This window comes from Oncorhynchus keta, unplaced genomic scaffold (genome assembly GCF_023373465.1).
Source record: "Oncorhynchus keta strain PuntledgeMale-10-30-2019 unplaced genomic scaffold, Oket_V2 Un_contig_17989_pilon_pilon, whole genome shotgun sequence".
NCBI classification, from domain to species: Eukaryota; Metazoa; Chordata; class Actinopteri; order Salmoniformes; family Salmonidae; genus Oncorhynchus; species Oncorhynchus keta.
The window spans coordinates 57501-79867 of NW_026280683.1; the positions used below are offsets into that span (position 1 = coordinate 57501).

General features: G+C 46.7%; 1 protein-coding gene and 2 long non-coding RNA genes across 10 annotated transcripts in view; all 3 read left to right on the forward strand.

Moving 5' to 3' along the window:
• The window catches only part of LOC118382631 (OTU domain-containing protein 7A-like), an 85660-nt gene that overhangs the window by 45425 nt on the left and 17868 nt on the right, over positions 1–22367 (forward strand).
• Positions 8860–9717, forward strand: LOC127919970 (uncharacterized). Of its 2 annotated transcripts, none has more exons than XR_008104632.1 (3): positions 8860–9146; positions 9419–9574; positions 9614–9717. It is a non-coding gene; the product is annotated as an uncharacterized LOC127919970 (long non-coding RNA). The 2 variants fall into 2 exon arrangements; XR_008104631.1 differs by having other exon boundaries at positions 8939–8990; positions 9030–9146; positions 9419–9675.
• Positions 13155–14446, forward strand: LOC127919968 (uncharacterized). Of its 7 annotated transcripts, none has more exons than XR_008104623.1 (5): positions 13155–13697; positions 13790–13881; positions 13928–14065; positions 14112–14249; positions 14296–14446. It is a non-coding gene; the product is annotated as an uncharacterized LOC127919968 (long non-coding RNA). The 7 variants fall into 7 exon arrangements; XR_008104628.1 differs by having other exon boundaries at positions 14112–14203; XR_008104629.1 differs by having other exon boundaries at positions 13928–14019.

Here is a 22367-nt window from a genome sequence, read left to right on the forward strand (position 1 = left end):
TGGTTAGAGTGGAGGGTTGGCAGGGTAGACTAGTGGTTAGAGTGGAGGGTTGGCAGGGTAGACTAGTGGTTAGAGTGGAGGGTCGGCAGGGTAGACTAGTGGTTAGAGTGGAGGGGTGGCAGGGTAGACTAGTGGTTAGAGTGGAGGGTTGGCAGGGTAGACTAGTGGTTAGAGTGGAGGGTCGGCAGGGTAGACTAGTGGTTAGAGTGGAGGGTCGGCAGGGTAGACTAGTGGTTAGAGTGGAGGGTCGGCAGGGTAGACTAGTGGTTAGAGTGGAGGGTCGGCAGGGTAGACTAGTGGTTAGAGTGGAGGGGTGGCAGGGTAGACTAGTGGTTAGAGTGGAGGGTTGGCAGGGTAGACTAGTGGTTAGAGTGGAGGGTTGGCAGGGTAGACTAGTGGTTAGAGTGGAGGGTTGGCAGGGTAGACTAGTGGTTAGAGTGGAGGGTTGGCAGGGTAGACTAGTGGTTAGAGTGGAGGGTTGGCAGGGTAGACTAGTGGTTAGAGTGGAGGGTCGGCAGGGTAGACTAGTGGTTAGAGTGGAGGGTCGGCAGGGTAGACTAGTGGTTAGAGTGGAGGGTTGGCAGGGTAGACTAGTGGTTAGAGTGGAGGGGCGGCAGGGTAGACTAGTGGTTAGAGTGGAGGGTTGGCAGGGTAGACTAGTGGTTAGAGTGGAGGGTTGGCAGGGTAGCCTAGTGGTTAGAGTGGAGGGTTGGCAGGGTAGACTAGTGGTTAGAGTGGAGGGTTGGCAGGGTAGACTAGTGGTTAGAGTGGAGGGGCGGCAGGGTAGACTAGTGGTTAGAGTGGAGGGTTGGCAGGGTAGACTAGTGGTTAGAGTGGAGGGTTGGCAGGGTAGCCTAGTGGTTAGAGTGGAGGGTTGGCAGGGTAGACTAGTGGTTAGAGTGGAGGGGCGGCAGGGTAGACTAGTGGTTAGAGTGGAGGGTTGGCAGGGTAGACTAGTGGTTAGAGTGGAGGGTTGGCAGGGTAGCCTAGTGGTTAGAGTGGAGGGTTGGCAGGGTAGACTAGTGGTTAGAGTGGAGGGTCGGCAGGGTAGACTAGTGGTTAGAGTGGAGGGGTGGCAGGGTAGACTAGTGGTTAGAGTGGAGGGTTGGCAGGGTAGACTAGTGGTTAGAGTGGAGGGTTGGCAGGGTAGACTAGTGGTTAGAGTGGAGGGGTGGCAGGGTAGACTAGTGGTTAGAGTGGAGGGTCGGCAGGGTAGACTAGTGGTTAGAGTGGAGGGGTGGCAGGGTAGACTAGTGGTTAGAGTGGAGGGTCGGCAGGGTAGACTAGTGGTTAGAGTGGAGGGGCGGCAGGGTAGACTAGTGGTTAGAGTGGAGGGTCGGCAGGGTAGACTAGTGGTTAGAGTGGAGGGGTGGCAGGGTAGACTAGTGGTTAGAGTGGAGGGTTGGCAGGGTAGACTAGTGGTTAGAGTGGAGGGTTGGCAGGGTAGACTAGTGGTTAGAGTGGAGGGTTGGCAGGGTAGACTAGTGGTTAGAGTGGAGGGGCGGCAGGGTAGCCTAGTGCTTAGAGTGGAGGGAGGGTCGGCAGGGTAGACTAGTGGTTAGAGTGGAGGGATGGCAGGGTAGACTAGTGGTTAGAGTGGAGGTTGGCAGGGTAGACTAGTGGTTAGAGTGGAGGGTCGGCAGGGCAGACTAGTGGTTAGAGTGGAGGGCGGCAGGGTAGACTAGTGGTTAGAGTGGAGGGGTTGGCAGGGTAGACTAGTGGTTAGAGTGGAGGGTTGGCAGGGTAGCCTAGTGGTTAGAGTGGAGGGTTGGCAGGGTAGACTAGTGGTTAGAGTGGAGGGGCGGCAGGGTAGACTAGTGGTTAGAGTGGAGGGTTGGCAGGGTAGACTAGTGGTTAGAGTGGAGGGTTGGCAGGGTAGACTAGTGGTTAGAGTGGAGGGTTGGCAGGGTAGACTAGTGGTTAGAGTGGAGGGGCGGCAGGGTAGCCTAGTGGTTAGAGTGGAGGGCGGCAGGGTAGACTAGTGGTTAGAGTGGAGGGATGGCAGGGTAGACTAGTGGTTAGAGTGGAGGGTTGGCAGGGTAGACTAGTGGTTAGAGTGGAGGGTCGGCAGGGCAGACTAGTGGTTAGAGTGGAGGGGCGGCAGGGTAGACTAGTGGTTAGAGTGGAGGGTTGGCAGGGTAGACTAGTGGTTAGAGTGGGGGGTTGGCAGGGTAGCCTAGTGGTTAGAGTGGAGGGTTGGCAGGGTAGACTAGTGGTTAGAGTGGAGGGGCGGCAGGGTAGACTAGTGGTTAGAGTGGAGGGTTGGCAGGGTAGACTAGTGGTTAGAGTGGAGGGTTGGCAGGGTAGACTAGTGGTTAGAGTGGAGGGTCGGCAGGGTAGACTAGTGGTTAGAGTGGAGGGTTGGCAGGGTAGACTAGTGGTTAGAGTGGAGGGTTGGCAGGGTAGACTAGTGGTTAGAGTGGAGGGTGGCAGGGTAGACTAGTGGTTAGAGTGGAGGGTTGGCAGGGTAGACTAGTGGTTAGAGTGGAGGGTTGGCAGGGTAGACTAGTGGTTAGAGTGGAGGGTTGGCAGGGTAGACTAGTGGTTAGAGTGGAGGGGCGGCAGGGTAGCCTAGTGGTTAGAGTGGAGGGTCGGCAGGGTAGACTAGTGGTTAGAGTGGAGGGATGGCAGGGTAGACTAGTGGTTAGAGTGGAGGGTTGGCAGGGTAGACTAGTGGTTAGAGTGGAGGGTCGGCAGGGTAGACTAGTGGTTAGAGTGGAGGGGCGGCAGGGTAGACTAGTGGTTAGAGTGGAGGGGCGGCAGGGTAGACTAGTGGTTAGAGTGGAGGGTTGGCAGGGTAGACTAGTGGTTAGAGTGGAGGGTTGGCAGGGTAGACTAGTGGTTAGAGTGGAGGGTCGGCAGGGTAGACTAGTGGTTAGAGTGGAGGGTTGGCAGGGTAGACTAGTGGTTAGAGTGGAGGGTCGGCAGGGTAGACTAGTGGTTAGAGTGGAGGGTTGGCAGGGTAGACTAGTGGTTAGAGTGGAGGGTTGGCAGGGTAGACTAGTGGTTAGAGTGGAGGGTTGGCAGGGTAGACTAGTGGTTAGAGTGGAGGGTTGGCAGGGTAGACTAGTGGTTAGAGTGGAGGGTTGGCAGGGTAGACTAGTGGTTAGAGTGGAGGGTTGGCAGGGTAGACTAGTGGTTAGAGTGGAGGGTTGGCAGGGTAGACTAGTGGTTAGAGTGGAGGGTCGGCAGGGTAGACTAGTGGTTAGAGTGGAGGGGTGGCAGGGTAGCCTAGTGGTTAGAGTGGAGGGGCGGCAGGGTAGTCTAGTGGTTAGAGTGGAGGGTTGGCAGGGTAGACTAGTGGTTAGAGTGGAGGGTTGGCAGGGTAGACTAGTGGTTAGAGTGGAGGGGCGGCAGGGTAGCCTAGTGGTTAGAGTGGAGGGGCGGCAGGGTAGACTAGTGGTTAGAGTGGAGGGTTGGCAGGGTAGACTAGTGGTTAGAGTGGAGGGGCGGCAGGGTAGACTAGTGGTTAGAGTGGAGGGTTGGCAGGGTAGACTAGTGGTTAGAGTGGAGGGGTGGCAGGGTAGACTAGTGGTTAGAGTGGAGGGTTGGCAGGGTAGACTAGTGGTTAGAGTGGAGGGGCGGCAGGGTAGACTAGTGGTTAGAGTGGAGGGTTGGCAGGGTAGACTAGTGGTTAGAGTGGAGGGTTGGCAGGGTAGACTAGTGGTTAGAGTGGAGGGGTCGGCAGGGTAGACTAGTGGTTAGAGTGGAGGGTTGGCAGGGTAGACTAGTGGTTAGAGTGGAGGGCGGCAGGGTAGACTAGTGGTTAGAGTGGAGGGGCGGCAGGGTAGACTAGTGGTTAGAGTGGAGGGTTGGCAGGGTAGACTAGTGGTTAGAGTGGAGGGGCGGCAGGGTAGACTAGTGGTTAGAGTGGAGGGTTGGCAGGGTAGACTAGTGGTTAGAGTGGAGGGTCGGCAGGGTAGACTAGTGGTTAGAGTGGAGGGTCGGCAGGGTAGACTAGTGGTTAGAGTGGAGGGTTGGCAGGGTAGACTAGTGGTTAGAGTGGAGGGGCGGCAGGGTAGACTAGTGGTTAGAGTGGAGGGGTGGCAGGGTAGACTAGTGGTTAGAGTGGAGGGTTGGCAGGGTAGACTAGTGGTTAGAGTGGAGGGTTGGCAGGGTAGACTAGTGGTTAGAGTGGAGGGTTGGCAGGGTAGACTAGTGGTTAGAGTGGAGGGTTGGCAGGGTAGACTAGTGGTTAGAGTGGAGGGTTGGCAGGGTAGACTAGTGGTTAGAGTGGAGGGTTGGCAGGGTAGACTAGTGGTTAGAGTGGAGGGTTGGCAGGGTAGACTAGTGGTTAGAGTGGAGGGTTGGCAGGGTAGACTAGTGGTTAGAGTGGAGGGTTGGCAGGGTAGACTAGTGGTTAGAGTGGAGGGTTGGCAGGGTAGACTAGTGGTTAGAGTGGAGGGGCGGCAGGGTAGCCTAGTGGTTAGAGTGGAGGGTTGGCAGGGTAGACTAGTGGTTAGAGTGGAGGGGCGGCAGGGTAGCCTAGTGGTTAGAGTGGAGGGTTGGCAGGGTAGACTAGTGGTCAGAGTGGAGTGTTGGCAGGGTAGACTAGTGGTTAGAGTGGAGGGGCGGCAGGGTAGACTAGTGGTTAGAGTGGAGGGTTGGCAGGGTAGACTAGTGGTTAGAGTGGAGGGTTGGCAGGGTAGACTAGTGGTTATAGTGGAGGGTTGGCAGGGTAGACTAGTGGTTAGAATGGAGGGGTGGCAGGGGAGACTAGTGGTTAGAATGGAGGGGTGGTAGGGTAGACTAGTGGTTAGAGTGGGGGGTTGGCAGGGTAGACTAGTGGTTAGAATGGAGGGGTGGCAGGGGAGACTAGTGGTTAGAGTGGAGGGTTGGCAGGGTAGACTAGTGGTTAGAGTGGAGGGGCGGCAGGGTAGACTAGTGGTTAGAGTGGAGGGGCGGCAGGGTAGCCTAGTGGTTAGAGTGGAGGGGTGGCAGGGTAGCCTAGTGGTTAGAGTGGAGGGAGGGTTGCAGGGAGCCTAGTGGTTAGAGTGGAGGGTGGCAGGGTAGACTAGTGGTTAGAGTGGAGGGCGGCAGGGTAGACTAGTGGTTAGAGTGGAGGGTTGGCAGGGTAGACTAGTGGTTAGAGTGGAGGGTTGGCAGGGTAGACTAGTGGTTAGAGTGGAGGGTTGGCAGGGTAGACTAGTGGTTAGAGTGGAGGGTTGGCAGGGTAGACTAGTGGTTAGAGTGGAGGGGCGGCAGGGTAGACTAGTGGTTAGAGTGGAGGGTTGGCAGGGTAGACTAGTGGTTAGAATGGAGGGGTGGCAGGGTAGACTAGTGGTTAGAGTGGAGGGTTGGCAGGGTAGACTAGTGGTTAGAGTGGAGGGTTGGCAGGGTAGACTAGTGGTTAGAGTGGAGGGTTGGCAGGGTAGACTAGTGGTTAGAGTGGAGGGTTGGCAGGGTAGACTAGTGGTTAGAGTGGAGGGTTGGCAGGGTAGACTAGTGGTTAGAGTGGAGGGTTGGCAGGGTAGACTAGTGGTTAGTGTGGAGGGTCGGCAGGGTAGACTAGTGGTTAGAGTGGAGGGGTGGCAGGGTAGACTAGTGGTTAGAGTGGAGGGTTGGCAGGGTAGACTAGTGGTTAGAGTGGAGGGTTGGCAGGGTAGACTAGTGGTTAGAGTGGAGGGTCGGCAGGGTAGACTAGTGGTTAGAGTGGAGGGTTGGCAGGGTAGACTAGTGGTTAGAGTGGAGGGTCGGCAGGGTAGACTAGTGGTTAGAGTGGAGGGGTGGCAGGGTAGACTAGTGGTTAGAGTGGAGGGTTGGCAGGGTAGACTAGTGGTTAGAGTGGAGGGTTGGCAGGGTAGACTAGTGGTTAGAGTGGAGGGTTGGCAGGGTAGACTAGTGGTTAGAGTGGAGGGTTGGCAGGGTAGACTAGTGGTTAGAGTGGAGGGTTGGCAGGGTAGACTAGTGGTTAGAGTGGAGGGTTGGCAGGGTAGACTAGTGGTTAGAGTGGAGGGGCGGCAGGGTAGACTAGTGGTTAGAGTGGAGGGTTGGCAGGGTAGACTAGTGGTTAGAGTGGAGGGTTGGCAGGGTAGACTAGTGGTTAGAGTGGAGGGGCGGCAGGGTAGCCTAGAGGTTAGAGTGGAGGGTCGGCAGGGTAGACTAGTGGTTAGAGTGGAGGGGCGGCAGGGTAGCCTAGCGGTTAGAGTGGAGGGGCGGCAGGGTAGCCTAGTGGTTAGAGTGGAGGGGCGGCAGGGTAGACTAGCGGTTAGAGTGGAGAGGTGGCAGGGTAGACTAGTGGTTAGAGTGGAGGGGGGGCAGGGTAGACTAGTGGTTAGAGTGGAGGGGCGGCAGGGTAGCCTGGTGGTTAGAGTGGAGGGGCGGCAGGGTAGCCTAGTGGTTAGAGTGGAGGGGTGGCAGGGTAGACTAGTGGTTAGAGTGGAGGGGCGGCAGGGTAGCCTAGTGGTTAGAGTGGAGGGGCGGCAGGGTAGCCTAGTGGTTGGAGTGGTGGACTAGTAACTGGAAGGTTGCAAATTCAAACCCCTGAGCTGACAAGGTACAAATCTGTCGTTCTGCCCCTGAATAGGCAGTTAACCCACTGTTCCTAGGCCGTCATTGCAAATAAGAATTTATTCTTAACTGACTTGCCTAGTTAAATAAAGGTTAAATAAAGATAAAAAATCAAATGAAAAAATCTGTGCCATTGTGTTTTGGTAGTGGGGTGTAAATACACATAATCGCCACCAGAGGGCAGCGCTGACTAAATGAAAGAAGCCATTGTGTTTTGTTAGTGGGGTGTAAATACACATCATCGCCACTAGAGGGCAGCGCTGACTAAATGAAAGAAGCCATTGTGTTTTGGTAGTGGGGTGTAAATACACATCATCGCCACCAGAGGGAGGCGCTGACTAAATGAAAGAAGCCATTGTGTTTTGGTAGTGGGGTGTAAATACACATCATCGCCACCAGAGGGAGGCGCTGACTAAATGAAAGAAGCCATTGTGTTTTGGTAGTGGGGTGTAAATACACATCATCGCCACCAGAGGGCAGCGCTGACTAAATGAAAAGAAGCCATTTGTGCAGCCGATGAGGGAGGGACTTCCAGCGCTGTCTAACACAGACAGTAATGCTCTTTTCTTTTTGTTCCAGTCCAACACTAACACACCTGATTCAACTAATCAGCTCATCATCAAAACCCTTATTTAGTTCAATCCCGTGTGCTACTGTTGGGACGGAACGAACATGTTCTGTCCTGTCCCCCACCAGGGACTCTCCCTTTCGAAATATCGCTGCTATTTTTTATTTAAACTTTGTCGAACTAACAAAATCAATTTCATTCGTTTATTTTTAACTAGGCAAGTTAGTTAAGACCAAATTCGTATTTACAGTGACCTTTGATATTTGGTTGCCGTTGGATCCTGTCGATGTGTTCTGAGACGAGTTCCTGGCCTTTCTTTTAGACAAAGGGTTGTAAACGCAGCCAGCTATGGAATCACACAGCCGTACTGCCTTACAGGTGGTCTCAAGGCTTGTTTTGACAGCTGCTGCGTTTGATAACCGCCATTTTGTGTCAAACTACTGTATTCATACTGTATCCGTGGGTCTATTATCTGTCTCGTAGAAATATAGGGTCTCTATCTCTTTTCGACCACCATTTTGTGTCAAACTACTGTATTCATACTGTATCCGTGGGTCTATTATCTGTCTCGTAGAAATATAGGGTCTCTATCTCTTTTCGACCACCATTTTGTGTCAAACTACTGTATTCATACTGTATCCGTGGGTCTATTATCTGTCTCGTAGAAATATAGGGTCTCTATCTCTTTTTGACCATCATTTTGTGTCAAACTACTGTATTCATACAGTATCCGTGGGTCTATTATTTCTCTCGTAGAAATATAGGGTCTCTATCTCTTTTCGACCACCATTTTGTGTCAAACTACTGTATTCATACAGTATCCGTGGGTCTACTATCTCTCTCGTAGAAATATAGGGTCTCTATCTCTTTTCGACCACCATTTTGTGTCAAACTGCTGGTTTCATAAGCGATCTGGATACCTGTTGTCTCTACAGTCAATGGGAAGATCTGTGTTGTTCAGTGTTCCTTGATAGCTGTAGTGTTTGTGACCTTCGTGTCCCAGACAGGTTTCTACCGGTCTCTGTTTACTATAGAGAGGAGCACAGCACACCACCACACGTTGAGGCTAGCTAGACCACGAGTCCCAGACGACAGCCTAAACCCTGCACAGTAGTCCCAAATAGAACCCCCCACCCGTTCTCTTTGTAGCGCACTACCGTGGTCAAAAGTAGCGCGCTGTATAAGGGCGTAGGGTGCCATTTGGGGCACAGTGCCCAATGCTTCCCTGTTTGTATCTGGTTGTTCTGTTCTCGTTTGGAACTCTGATAAACATTCTAGAACACTATAAACATTCTAGAACACTGTTCCAGAACTACTACTGGTTTCATTGTGATGTCATGCCATGTTCCAGTCAGTAGCTCCTCTGCCTACAGTATCTACAAATACACAAGGTGCAATTTCAATCAATTAGCCCATGTGTCAGATAACATTTCTACATTACCAGGTGAGGTAATTCGTCATCAAATGATGTGCCCAGGGGCCCTGACCTCCAGGGGACCCCCATTGATATTTAGGGTGACAGGTAGCCTAGTAGTTAGAGTGTTGGGCCAGTAACCAGCAGGTAGCCTAGTGGTTAGAGCGTTGGGCCAGTAACCAGCAGGTAGACTAGTGGTTAGAGTGTTGGCTCAGTAACCAGCAGGTAGACTAGTGGTTAGAGTGTTGGGCCAGTAACCAGCAGGTAGCCTAGTGGTCAGAGCGTTGGGTCAGTAACCAGCAGGTAGCCTAGTGGTTAGAGTGTTGGCTCAGTAACCAGCAGGTAGCCTAGTGGTTAGAGTGTTGGACTAGTAACCAGCAGGTAGTCTAGTGGTTAGAGTGTTGGACTAGTAACCAGCAGGTAGCCTAGTGGTTAGAGTGTTGGGCCAGTAACCAGCAGGTAGCCTAGTGGTTAGAGTGTTGGGCCAGTAACCAGCAGGTAGCCTAGTGGTTAGAGCGTTGGGCCAGTAACCAGCAGGTAGACTAGTGGTTAGAGCGTTGGGCCAGTAACCAGCAGGTAGCCTAGTGGTTAGAGCGTTGGGCCAGTAACCAGCAGGTAGCCTAGTGGTTAGAGTGTTGGGCCAGTAACCAGCAGGTAGTCTAGTGGTTAGAGCGTTGGGCCAGTAACCAGCAGGTAGCCTAGTGGTTAGAGCGTTGGGCCAGTAACCAGCAGGTAGACTAGTGGTTAGAGTGTTGGGCCAGTAACCAGCAGGTAGCCTAGTGGTTAGAGCGTTGGGCCAGTAACAGCAGGTAGCCTAGTGGTTAGAGCATTGGGCCAGTAACCAGCAGGTAGCCTAGTGGTTAGAGCATTGGGCCAGTAACCAGCAGGTAGACTAGTGGTTAGAGCGGTGGGCCAGTAACCAGCAGGTAGACTAGTGGTTAGAGCGTTGGGCCAGTAACCAGCAGGTAGCCTAGTGGTTAGAGTGTTGGGCCAGTAACCAGCAGGTAGACTAGTGGTTAGAGCGTTGGGCCAGTAACCAGCAGGTAGCCTAGTGGTTAGAGTGTTGGGCCAGTAACCAGCAGGTAGACTAGTGGTTAGAGTGTTGGGCCAGTAACCAGCAGGTAGACTAGTGGTTAGAGCGTTGGGCCAGTAACCAGCAGGTAGCCTAGTGGTTAGAGTGTTGGGCCAGTAACCAGCAGGTAGTCTAGTGGTTAGAGTGTTGGGCCAGTAACCAGCGGGTAGCCTTGTGGTTAGAGCGTTGGGCCAGTAACCGAAAGGTTGCTCGATCGAATCCCTGAGCTGACAAGGTAAAAATCTGTCGTTCTGCCCCTGAACAAGGCAGTTAACCCACTGGGGGGGTGCAAAAGTGTTTTTCACGTGAGGTGGGTAGGCCCCGCCACTAAATCTTGCTTCGGGCCCCCGAAAGGCTAGAGGCGCTTCTGGTTGTACTCTGTGCAAATAGTTGTCAGGAGCAGGGAGGGAGTTATTCAGGGAGAGGATGAGGGAGGGAGGGAGGGAGGGTTCAGGGTTCATTAAGTGAGAGGGAGGGAGGGAGGTTTTTCGGAGGAAGGGGTGAGGAAGGGGCCGATGGGTTGTTCTAGGACAGACGCTGAGGTTCTTGTCAACAGAAGGGCCGTAAACACTTTTCCAGTTCCCTGAATGAGACGGGGGGTCATGTCTGAACAGAAAGAGGAACAGGGGCAGGACAGCACGTTCAGTAATCTGTACTCTGGGCCCAAGTGGCAACCTAGTCCTTATAGTGCTAGTCCCTACAAAGGGCTCATGTTGAAAGAAGTGCACTATAGAGGGCTATATAGGGCTCATGTTGAAAGTAGTGCTCTATATAGGGCTCATGTTGAAAGTAGTGCTCTATATAGGGCTCATGTTGAAAGTAGTGCTCTATATAGGGCTCATGTTGAAAGTAGTGCACTATTTAGGGCTCATGTTGAAAGTAGTGCTCTATATAGGGCTCATGTTGAAAGTAGTGCTCTATATAGGGCTCATGTTGAAAGTGGTGCACTATATAGGGCTCATGTTAAAAGTAGTGCTCTATATAGGGCTCGTGTTGAAAGTAGTGCTCTATGTAGGGCTCATGTTGAAAGTAGTGCACTACAGAGGGCTATATAGGGCTCATGTTGAAAGTAGTGCTCTATATAGGGCTCATGTTGAAAGTAGTGCACTATAGAGGGCTATATAGGGCTCATGTTTAAAGTAGTGCTCTATATAGGGCTCATGTTGAAAGTAGTGCTCTATACAGGGCTCATGTTGAAAGTAGTGCTCTTATGTAGGGCTCATGTTGAAAGTAGTGCTCTTATGTAGGGCTCATGTTGAAAGTAGTGCACTATATAGGGCTCATGTTGAAAGTAGTGCTCTATACAGGGCTCATGTTGAAAGTAGTGCACTATATAGGGCTCATGTTGAAAGTAGTGCTCTATACAGGGCTCATGTTGAAAGTAGTGCACTATATAGGGCTCATGTTGAAAGTAGTGCACTATATAGGGCTCATGTTGAAAGTAGTGCTCTATACAGGGCTCATGTTGAAAGTAGTGCTCTATATAGGACTGATGTTGAAAGTAGTGCTCTATATAGGGCTCATGTTGAAAGTAGTGCACTATATAGGGCTCATGTTGAAAGTAGTGCTCTATATAGGGCTCATGTTGAAAGTAGTGCTCTATATAGGGTTCATGTTGAAAGTAGTGCACTATATAGGACTGATGTTGAAAGTAGTGCACAATATAGGGCTCATGTTGAAAGTAGTGCTCTATAGAGGGAATAGAGTTCCATTTGGTCCTCTATCTACTCTGTACAGTTAACAGCTGTTGTTGTGTGTTGGGGTGGGGGCCTAATACTGATCATAGTGATACCATCCATACCAGCTGTGAACCCTGTGTGAACCACGTCTTTACACTGATATGCATAGAGAGCAACAGGTGTGCATGTGCACGTGCACGCACTCTCACTGACTCTGACTGCACTAGTTTAACCCTCACCTTTCATTCAGGGTGTTATGGGAGAGAGAGAGATAGAGAGAGGGAAAGAGAGATAGAGAGAGAGAAAGAGAGAGACAGAGAGGGAGAGAGAAAGGGAAAGAGAGAGAGAGGGAGAGAGACAGGGAGAGTGAGAGAGACAGGGAGAGGAAGAGAGAGAGAGAGACAGGGAGAGGGAGAGGGAGAGACAGGGAGAGAGAGAGACAGGGAGAGAGAGAGGGACAGAGAGAGAGAGAGAGAGAGAGAGAGAGAGAGGAGAGAGGAGAGAGACAGGGAGAGGGAGAGGGAGAGACAGGGAGAGGGAGAGGGAGAGACAGGGAGAGGGAGAGGGAGAGACAGGGAGAGCGAGAGACAGGGAGAGGGAGAGCGAGAGACAGGGAGAGGGAGAGACAGAGAGGAGAGAGAGAGAGAGAGAGACAGGGAGAGAGAGAGAGAGAGAGAGAGAGAGGGAGACAGGAGAGAGAGAGAGAGAGAGAGAGAGAGAGACAGGGAAAGAGAGTGAGAGAGACAGGGAGAGAGAGAGAGACAGGGAAAGAGAGAGAGAGACAGGGAGAGAGAGAGACAGGGAGAGAGAGAGACAGGAGAGAGGGAGACAGAGAGAGAGAGAGAGAGAGAGAGAGAGAGAGAGAGAGAGAGAGAGAGAGAGACAGGAAAGAGAGAGAGAGAGACAGAGAGAGAGAGAGACAGGGAGAGGAGACAGGGAGAGAGAGAGAGAGAGAGAGAGAGAGAGAGAGAGAGAGAGAGAGAGAGAGAGAGAGACAGGGAGAGAGAGAGAGAGAGACAGGGAGAGAGAGAGAGACAGGAGAGAGAGAGAGGAGGGAGAGAGAGACAGGAGAGAGAGAGAGAGAGAGAGGGAGAGAGAGAGAGAGAGAGAGAGAAGGAAGGACAGAAAGAGAGACAGGGAGAGAGAGGAGACAGAAAGAGAGGACAGGGAGAGAAGGAAGACAGAAAGAGAGGTAGGGTATGAGAAGGAAGACAGAAAGAGAGGTAGGGTATGAGAAGGAAGACAGACAGAGAGGTAGGGTATGAGAAGGAAGACAGACAGAGAGGTAGGGTATGAGAAGGAAGACAGACAGAGAGGTAGGGTATGAGAAGGAAGACAGACAGAGAGGTAGGGTATGAGAAGGAAGACAGACAGAGAGGTAGGGTATGAGAAGGAAGACAGACAGAGAGGTAGGGTATGAGAAGGAAGACAGACAGAGAGGTAGGGTAGGAGAGGGAAGACAGAAAGAGAGGTAGGGTAGGAGAGGGAAGACAGAGAGAGAGGTAGGGTATGAGAAGGAAGACAGACAGAGAGGTAGGGTATGAGAGGTTGTAACTATCTTAGTCACATTGCAGGCAGGTTGTTATTGACATGGTAAACAGGAGCACACAGCCAGGAATACAGCCTGTTTTGGACCTGGGTTCAAATACTATTCAACATCTTTCAGATACTTTGAAGTTTGCTTGGAGTGCCGATGGGTGGGGTTTGTACTTTTTCCATAATGACATGGGGTTTAGTGCAACAGGCAAAAGCTCAATCAAGTGTGACCAAAAAATACGGTATTTGAAATGATTACGAACAATGTTTGAATCCAGGCGTGCTGCCTGCCTGCGTTGCGTGCCTGGCTGGCTGCCTGCGTGACAGGATGACCTGAGAGGTGAGGTTAGGCCGTAACTCTGTCAGAGGGTTATTATGACGAGACTTGTTCAGGCGGGTGTACAGTGTATCACTCCAGACTACAGAGGAAGACAGGAGAGTTGAGTTGATGATACGTGTGTTGTTGAGACTCATGTACCTAAAGGGGAAACAGTGATCTGGTGTGACACGTGGTCGGCAGCCATTTTGACAGTACAGTACAGTTTCTAAGGTACACATTTCTCCACTGTAGAAGACAGTACAGTACAGTTTCTAAGGTACACATTTCTCCACTGTAGAAGACAGTACAGTACAGTTTCTAAGGTACACATTTCTCCACTGTAGAAGACAGTACAGTACAGTTTCTAAGGTACACATTTCTCCACTGTAGAAGACAGTACAGTACAGTTTCTAAGGTACACATTTCTCCACTGTAGAAGACAGTACAGTACAGTTTCTAAGGTACACATTTCTCCACTGTAGAAGACAGTACAGTACAGTTTCTAAGGTACACATTTCTCCACTGTAGAAGACAGTACAGTACAGTTTCTAAGGTACACATTTCTCCACTGTAGAAGACAGTACAGTACAGTTTCTAAGGTACACATTTCTCCACTGTGGAAGACAGTACAGTACAGTTTCTAAGGTACACATTTCTCCACTGTGGAAGACAGTACAGTACAGTTTCTAAGGTACACATTTCTCCACTGTAGAAGACAGTACAGTACAGTTTCTAAGGTACACATTTCTCCACTGTAGAAGACAGTACAGTACAGTTTCTAAGGTACACATTTCTCCACTGTGGAAGACAGTACAGTACAGTTTCTAAGGTACACATTTCTCCACTGTAGAAGACAGTACAGTACAGTTTCTAAGGTACACATTTCTCCACTGTAGAAGACAGTACAGTACAGTTTCTAAGGTACACATTTCTCCACTGTAGAAGACAGTACAGTACAGTTTCTAAGGTACACATTTCTCCACTGTGGAAGACAGTACAGTACAGTTTCTAAGGTACACATTTCTCCACTGTAGAAGACAGTACAGTACAGTTTCTAAGGTACACATTTCTCCACTGTAGAAGACAGTACAGTACAGTTTCTAAGGTACACATTTCTCCACTGTAGAAGACAGTACAGTACAGTTTCTAAGGTACACATTTCTCCACTGTGGAAGACAGTACAGTACAGTTTCTAAGGTACACATTTCTCCACTGTAGAAGACAGTACAGTACAGTTTCTAAGGTACACATTTCTCCACTGTAGAAGACAGTACAGTACAGTTTCTAAGGTACACATTTCTCCACTGTAGAAGACAGTACAGTACAGTTTCTAAGGTACACATTTCTCCACTGTGGAAGACGACGGCAAGGCTATTTGTGCGGTTCTCTTCAAAAGAAGAAGAGGGAAAATCTTGGCTGATTTGTTTTACAGTATAAATATATTGACATTTCAGTCATTATGGCTTCCTTCGGTACACCACATGTAGGTTTTTGACAGATCAAACACTTCAGTCTTTACCCAGGGGTGGTCTTCATTACCCAGTCTTATTACCCAGGGGTATATTTAGTCTTCAGTCTTCTTTACCCAGGGGTGTATTTAGTCTTCATTACCCAGGGGTATATTTAGTCTTCATTACCCAGGGGTATATTTAGTCTTCATTACCCAGGGGTGTATTTAGTCTTCATTACCCAGGGGTGTATTTAGTCTTCATTACCCAGGGGTATATTTAGTCTTCATTACCCAGGGGTATATTTAGTCTTCATTACCCAGGGGTGTATTTAGTCTTCATTACCCAGGGGTGTATTTAGTCTTCTTTACCCAGGGGTGTATTTAGTCTTCATTACCCAGGGGTGTATTTAGACTTCATTACCCATGGGTGTATTTAGTCTTCATTACCCAGGGGTGTAATTAGTCTTCATTACCCAGGGGTATATTTAGTCTTCATTACCCAGGGGTATATTTAGTCTTCATTACCCAGGGGTGTATTTAGTCTTCATTACCCAGGGGTGTATTTAGTCTTCATTACCCAGGGGTATATTTAGTCTTCATTACCCAGGGGTGTATTTAGTCTTCATTACCCAGGGGTGTATTTAGTCTTCATTACCCAGGGGTGTATTTAGTCTTCATTACCCAGGGGTGTATTTAGGCTTCATTACCCAGGGGTGTATTTAGTCTTCATTACCCAGGGGTGTATTTAGTCTTCATTACCCAGGGGTGTAATTAGTCTTCATTACCCAGGGGTGTAATTAGTCTTCATTACCCAGGGGTGTATTTAGTCTTCATTACCCAGGGGTGTAATTAGTCTTCATTACCCAGGGGTATATTTAGTCTTCATTACCCAGGGGTGTATTTAGGCTTCATTACCCAGGGGTGTATTTAGTCTTCATTACCCAGGGGTGTATTTAGTCTTCATTACCCAGGGGTGTAATTAGTCTTCATAACCCAGGGGTGTATTTAGTCTTCATTACCCAGGGGTGTAATTAGTCTTCATTACCCAGGGGTGTAATTAGTCTTCATTACCCAGGGGTGTATTTAGTCTTCATTACCCAGGGGTGTATATAGTCTTAATTACCCAGGGGTGTATTTAGTCTTAATTACCCAGGGGTATATTTAGTCTTCATTACCCAGGGGTGTATTTAGTCTTCATTACCCAGGGGTGTATTTAGTCTTAATTGCCCAGGGGTATATTTAGTCTTCATTACCCAGGGGTATATTTAGTCTTCATTGCCCAGGGGTATATTTAGTCTTAATTACCCAGGGGTGTAATTTAGTCTTAATTGCCCAGGGGTATATTTAGTTTTCATTACCCAGGGCTATATTTAGGCTTCATTACCCAGGGGTATATTTAGTCTTCATTACCCAGGGGTGTATTTAGTCTTCATTCCCCAGGGGTATATTTAGTCTTCATTACCCAGGGGTATATTTAGTCTTCATTACCCAGGGGTATATTTAGTCTTCAATACCCAGGGGTATATTTAGTCTTCATTACCCAGGGGTGTATTTAGTCTTCATTACCCAGGGGTATATTTAGTCTTCATTACCCAGGGGTGTATTTAGGCTTCATTACCCAGGGGTGTAATTAGTCTTCATTACCCAGGGGTATATTTAGTCTTCATTACCCAGGGGTGTATTTAGTCTACAGTACCCAGGGGTATATTTAGTCTTCTTTACCCAGGGGTGTATTTAGTCTTCATTACCCAGGGGTGTATTTAGTCTTCATTACCCAGGGGTGTATTTAGTCTTCATTACCCAGGGGTGTATTTAGTCTTCATTACCCAGGGGTGTATTTAGTGTTCATTACCCAGGGGTGTATTTAGTCTTTATTACCCAGGGGTGTATTTAGTCTTCATTACCCAGGGGTATATTTCGTCTTCATTACCCAGGGGTGTAATTAGTCTTCATTACCCAGGGGTATATTTTGTCTTAATTACCCAGGGGTATATTTAGTCTTCATTACCCAGCGGTATATTTAGTCTTCATTACCCAGGGGTGTATATAGTCTTAATTACCCAGGGGTATATTTAGTCTTTATTACCCAGGGGTGTATATAGTCTTAATTACCCAGGGGTATATTTAGTCTTCATTACCCAGGGGTATATTTAGTCTTCATTACCCAGGGGTGTAATTTAGTCTTAATTACCCAGGGGTATATTTAGTCTTCATTACCCAGGGGTATATTTAGGCTTCATTACACAGGGGTATATTTAGTCTTCATTACCCAGGGGTATATTTAGTCTTCATTACCCAGGGGTATATTTAGTATTCATTACCCAGGGGTATATTTAGTCTTCATTACCCAGGGGTGTATATAGTCTTAATTACCCAGGGGTATATTTAGTCTTCATTACCCAGGGATATATTTAGTCTTCATTACCCAGGGGTGTATATAGTCTTAATTACCCAGGGGTATATTTAGTCTTCATTACCCAGGGGTATATTTAGTCTTCATTACCCAGGGGTGTAATTGAGTCTTAATTACCCAGGGGTATATTTAGTCTTCATTACCCAGGGGTATATTTAGGCTTCATTACCCAGGGGTATATTTAGTCTTCATTACCCAGGGGTGTATTTAGTCTTCATTACCCAGGGGTGTAATTTAGTCTTAATTACCCAGGGGTATATTTAGTCTTCATTACCCAGGGGTATATTTAAGCTTCATTACCCAGGGGTATATTTAGTCTTCATTACCCAGGGGTGTATTTAGTCTTCATTACCCAGGGGTATATTTCGTCTTCATTACCCAGGGGTATATTTAGTCTTCATTACCCAGGCGTGTAATATAGTCTTCATTACCCAGGGGTATATTTAGTCTTCATTACCCAGGGGTATTTTTAGGCTTCATTACATAGGGGTATATTTAGTCTTCATTACCCAGGGGTGTATTTAGTCTTCATTACCCAGGGGTATATTTAGTCTTCATTACCCAGGGGTATATTTAGTCTTCATTACCCAGGGATATATTTCGTCTTCATTACCCAGGGGTATATTTAGTCTTCATTACCCAGGCATGTAATATAGTCTTCATTACCCAGGGGTATATTTAGTCTTCATTACCCAGGGGTACATTTGTCTTCATTGCACAGGGAGATATTTAGTCTTCATTACCCAGGGGTGTATTTAGTCTTCATTACCCAGGGGTATATTTAGTCTTCACCCAGGGCATATTTAGATTATTACAGGGGTATATTTAGTCTCATTACCCAGGGGTATATTTGTCTCAACCCAGGGGGCATAGACCCAGGGGTGTATTTAGTCTTCATTACCCAGGCGTGTAATATAGTCTTCATTACCCAGGGGTATATTTAGTCTTCATTACCCAGGGGTGTATATAACCTCTTGATAGTGCCCCATCATGTGGATCGTGACTACAGCCTCAAGCTCATTACCATAACGCAACATTAGCATTTCTAAAAATTGCAAATGAAATGTAATATATCTGATCATTTTCTTACATTGTCGTCTCAGATTTTCAAAATATGCTTTAGAACCAGAAAATCAATATTTGTCTAAGAGTGGTGATAGCTAGCTTAGCATTTAGCGTTAGCATTGTCGCAACATTCACAAAAACCAGCAAAGGGATCAAATAAAATAATTTACCTTTGAAGAACTTCAGATGTTTCAATGAGGAGACTCTCAGTTACATAGCAGATGTCCAGTTTTTCCTGAAAGATGCTTGTGTAGGACACAACGTTCCGTTTTGTTACTATGCATTTGGAAACTAACCGAAAATTCAGTCACCTAAGTTGAACTTTTTCTGAATTAACTCCATAATATCGACTGAAACATGGAAAACGTTGTTTGAATCAATCCTCAAGGTGTTTTGTCATATATCTCTTCATTGAAATGCAGGGGTCCCTAAGCATTGCATTCTTCTCTGGATGGAAAAATACTGGTACCTGACTTTTGCGCACATTTCCACGCAGACACCATGCGGGACACTTGGTAATTGTAGGCTCTTAAATCTTCCAATGATATGCCTACAAAAAACAATGCTGCAGACACCTGGGGGAAACGATAGGAAGTGTCTGTTCATTCCTGTCGCATTCACAGCCATATAAGGAGATCATGGAAAACGTGCCTCCAGAAATCCTGTTGATTTCCTGGTCACTCAAACATCTTGGTTTTGCCTGTAGATTTTGTTCTATGGCACTCACAGTGAAAATCTACCCAGGGGTGTATATAGTCTTAATTACCCAGGGGTGTATTTAGTCTTAATTACCCAGGGGTGTATATAGTCTTAATTACCCAGGGGTGTATATAGTCTTCATTACCCAGGGGTATATTTAGTCTTCATTACCCAGGGGTATATTCAGTCTTAATTACCCAGGGGTATATTCAGTCTTAATTACCCAGGGGTGTATATTCAGTCTTAATTACCCAGGGGTGTATATTCAGTCTTAATTACCCAGGGGTATATATAGTCACAGTAGCTGTCATTTCCATGTGGTGTATTCTGTCTTTTGATAGATTACATAAAATCCTTGAAAGAATCCCAAAGTGCTGGTAGTTTACTGGTCCATGTTGAAAGTTTCCAGTAATATACCCTCCCTTTGCAACGCTAATTATGTCTTGCAGTACATTGTCTCAATGCAGAGAGATGTATTATATCTGATAGTACATTGTCTCAGTGCAGAGAGATGTAATTTATCTGATAGTACATTGTCTCAATGCAGAGAGATGTATTATATCTGATAGTACATTGTCTCAATGCAGAGAGATGTATTATATCTGATAGAACATTGTCTCAATGCAGAGAGATGTATTTTATCTGATAGTACATTGTCTCAATGCAGAGAGATGTATTATATCTGATAGTACATTGTCTCAATGCAGAGAGATGTATTATATCTGATAGTACATTGTCTCAATGCAGAGAGATGTATTATATCTGATAGTACATTGTCTCAATGCAGAGAGATGTATTATATCTGATAGTACATTGTCTCAATGCAGAGAGATGTAATTTATCTGATAGTACATTGTCTCAATGCAGAGAGATGTATTATATTAGTATCTCAATGCAGAGAGATGTATTATAGTACATTGTCTCAATGCAGAGAGATGTATTATATCTGATAGTACATTGTCTCAATGCAGAGAGATGTATTATATCTGATAGTACATTGTCTCAATGCAGAGATGTATTATATCTATAGAACATTGTCTATGCTGTAATTTATCTGATAGAACATTGTCTCAATGCAGAGAGATGTATTATATCTGATAGTACATTGTCTCAATGCAGAGAGATGTATTATATCTGATAGTACATTGTCTCAATGCAGAGAGATGTATTATATCTGATAGTACATTGTCTCAATGCAGAGAGATGTATTATATCTGATAGTACATTGTCTCAATGCAGAGAGATGTATTATATCTGATAGTACATTGTCTCAATGCAGAGAGATGTATTATATCTGATAGTACATTGTCTCAATGCAGAGAGATGTATTATATCTGATAGTACATTGTCTCAATGCAGAGAGATGTATTATATCTGATAGTACATTGTCTCAATGCAGAGAGATGTATTATATCTGATAGTACATTGTCTCAATGCAGAGAGATGTATTATATCTGATAGTACATTGTCTCAATGCAGAGAGATGTATTATATCTGATAGAACATTGTCTCAATGCAGAGAGATGTAATTTATCTGATAGTACATTGTCTCAATGCAGAGAGATGTAATTTATCTGATAGTACATTGTCTCAATGCAGAGAGATGTAATTTATCTGATAGAACATTGTCTCAATGCAGAGAGATGTATTATATCTGATAGTACATTGTCTCAATGCAGAGAGATGTATTATATCTGATAGTACATTGTCTCAATGCAGAGAGATGTATTATATCTGATAGTACATTGTCTCAATGCAGAGAGATGTATTATATCTGATAGTACATTGTCTCAATGCAGAGAGTATTATAGATGTATTATATCTGATAGTACATTGTCTCAATGCAGAGATGTATCTTATACATTGTCTGTATTATATCTGATAGTACATTGTCTCAATGCAGAGAGATGTATTATATCTGATAGAACATTGTCTCAATGCAGAGAGATGTATTATATCTGATAGTACATTGTCTCAATGCAGAGATGTATTATATCTGATAGTACATTGTCTCAATGCAGAGAGATGTATTATATCTGATAGAACATTGTCTCAATGCAGAGATGTAATTTATCTGATAGTACATTGTCTCAATGCAGAGAGATGTATTATATCTGATAGAACATTGTCTCAATGCAGAGAGATGTATTATATCTGATAGTACATTGTCTCAATGCAGAGATGTATTATATCTGATAGTACATTGTCTCAAGGATCTGATAGTACATTGTCTCAATGCAGAGATGTATTATATCTGATAGTACAAGACATGATTTATCTGATAGTACATGTCTCAGTGCAGAGAGATGTATTATATCTGAGAGAACATTGTCTCAATGCAGAGAGATGTATTATATCTGAGAGAACATTGTCTCAATGCAGAGAGATGTATTATATCACATTGTCTCAATGCACAGATGTATTTTATCTGAGAGAACATTGTCTCAACAGTCTGTGGTGTAAAGTAATTCACACACACACATCAAACTGTGTGACGAACTTTCTGTGAACACACAACACACACAACGGCGTCACACTGCACACACACACACACACACACACACACACACACACACACACACACACACACACACACACACACACACACACACACACACACACACACACACACACACACACACACACACACACACAGCACACACACACACACGCAAACACACACAAACACACACAAAGACAGAACCATCTCACTGAAGACCTGTGGGAGAAACTCTCAAGACCACAGCACAACACAGCTGTACTCTATCAGAGACACACACACACTACTTACGTAAACACTCCCACACACACTCCACACACACACACACACACACACACACACACACACACACACACACACACACACACACACACACACACACACACACACACACACACACACACACACACACAGGATGCTGCATTCCTCTCTACATTCTGAGAGTTACAGCTAAATCTTTTTTGGCAAAAGCCCTGAACGTCAGAAGCTCGCTGACTGTCGGACAGACACTTTTCCAGTACAGCCTGTCCTCTGTCTCAACAACCTTTGGAAAGAAAATTGTGATAAATAAAATAAAAAGTGTATCAGTTTCATTTTAAGGACCGAATAATTGCCGTGCGTGCCATATGGATTACAAAACAGTTGGGAAGAGATTTTTGCCGTACCGATTCCATGGCACATGGTTTATGAACCGATAACCTAAAACCACGGCAAAAATTTTTTTTTCTTCTTTCAATTATAATACAAAATTCTTGCAACCAATAGAATGTTATTTACATGGGTGATTCGGGCTCTTCTCAGCTCTGCTGATTTTGCTGCGAAGAGTCTGAATCATTCAGATTTTTTTGTTTTAATACTGTCCATATGTAGCTTGTTTCTGGTTGCAGGTTCAGGAAGGGCTGAAGATTTGCAACATTTACCCGGAGCTCTGCAGACGGCACTACTGGGTGATCTGAATCGTCATAGTCAATCCGTCAATAGTATAATAATGCTTTCAGTAAAAAAATATGTTTGTTTTTTAGGGCCTCCCGGGTGGCGCAGTGGTTAAGGGCGCTGTACTGCAGCGCCAGCTGTGCGACCAGAGACTCTGTCGTAACCGGCCGCGACCGGGAGGTCCGTGGGGCGATGAACAATTGGCCTAG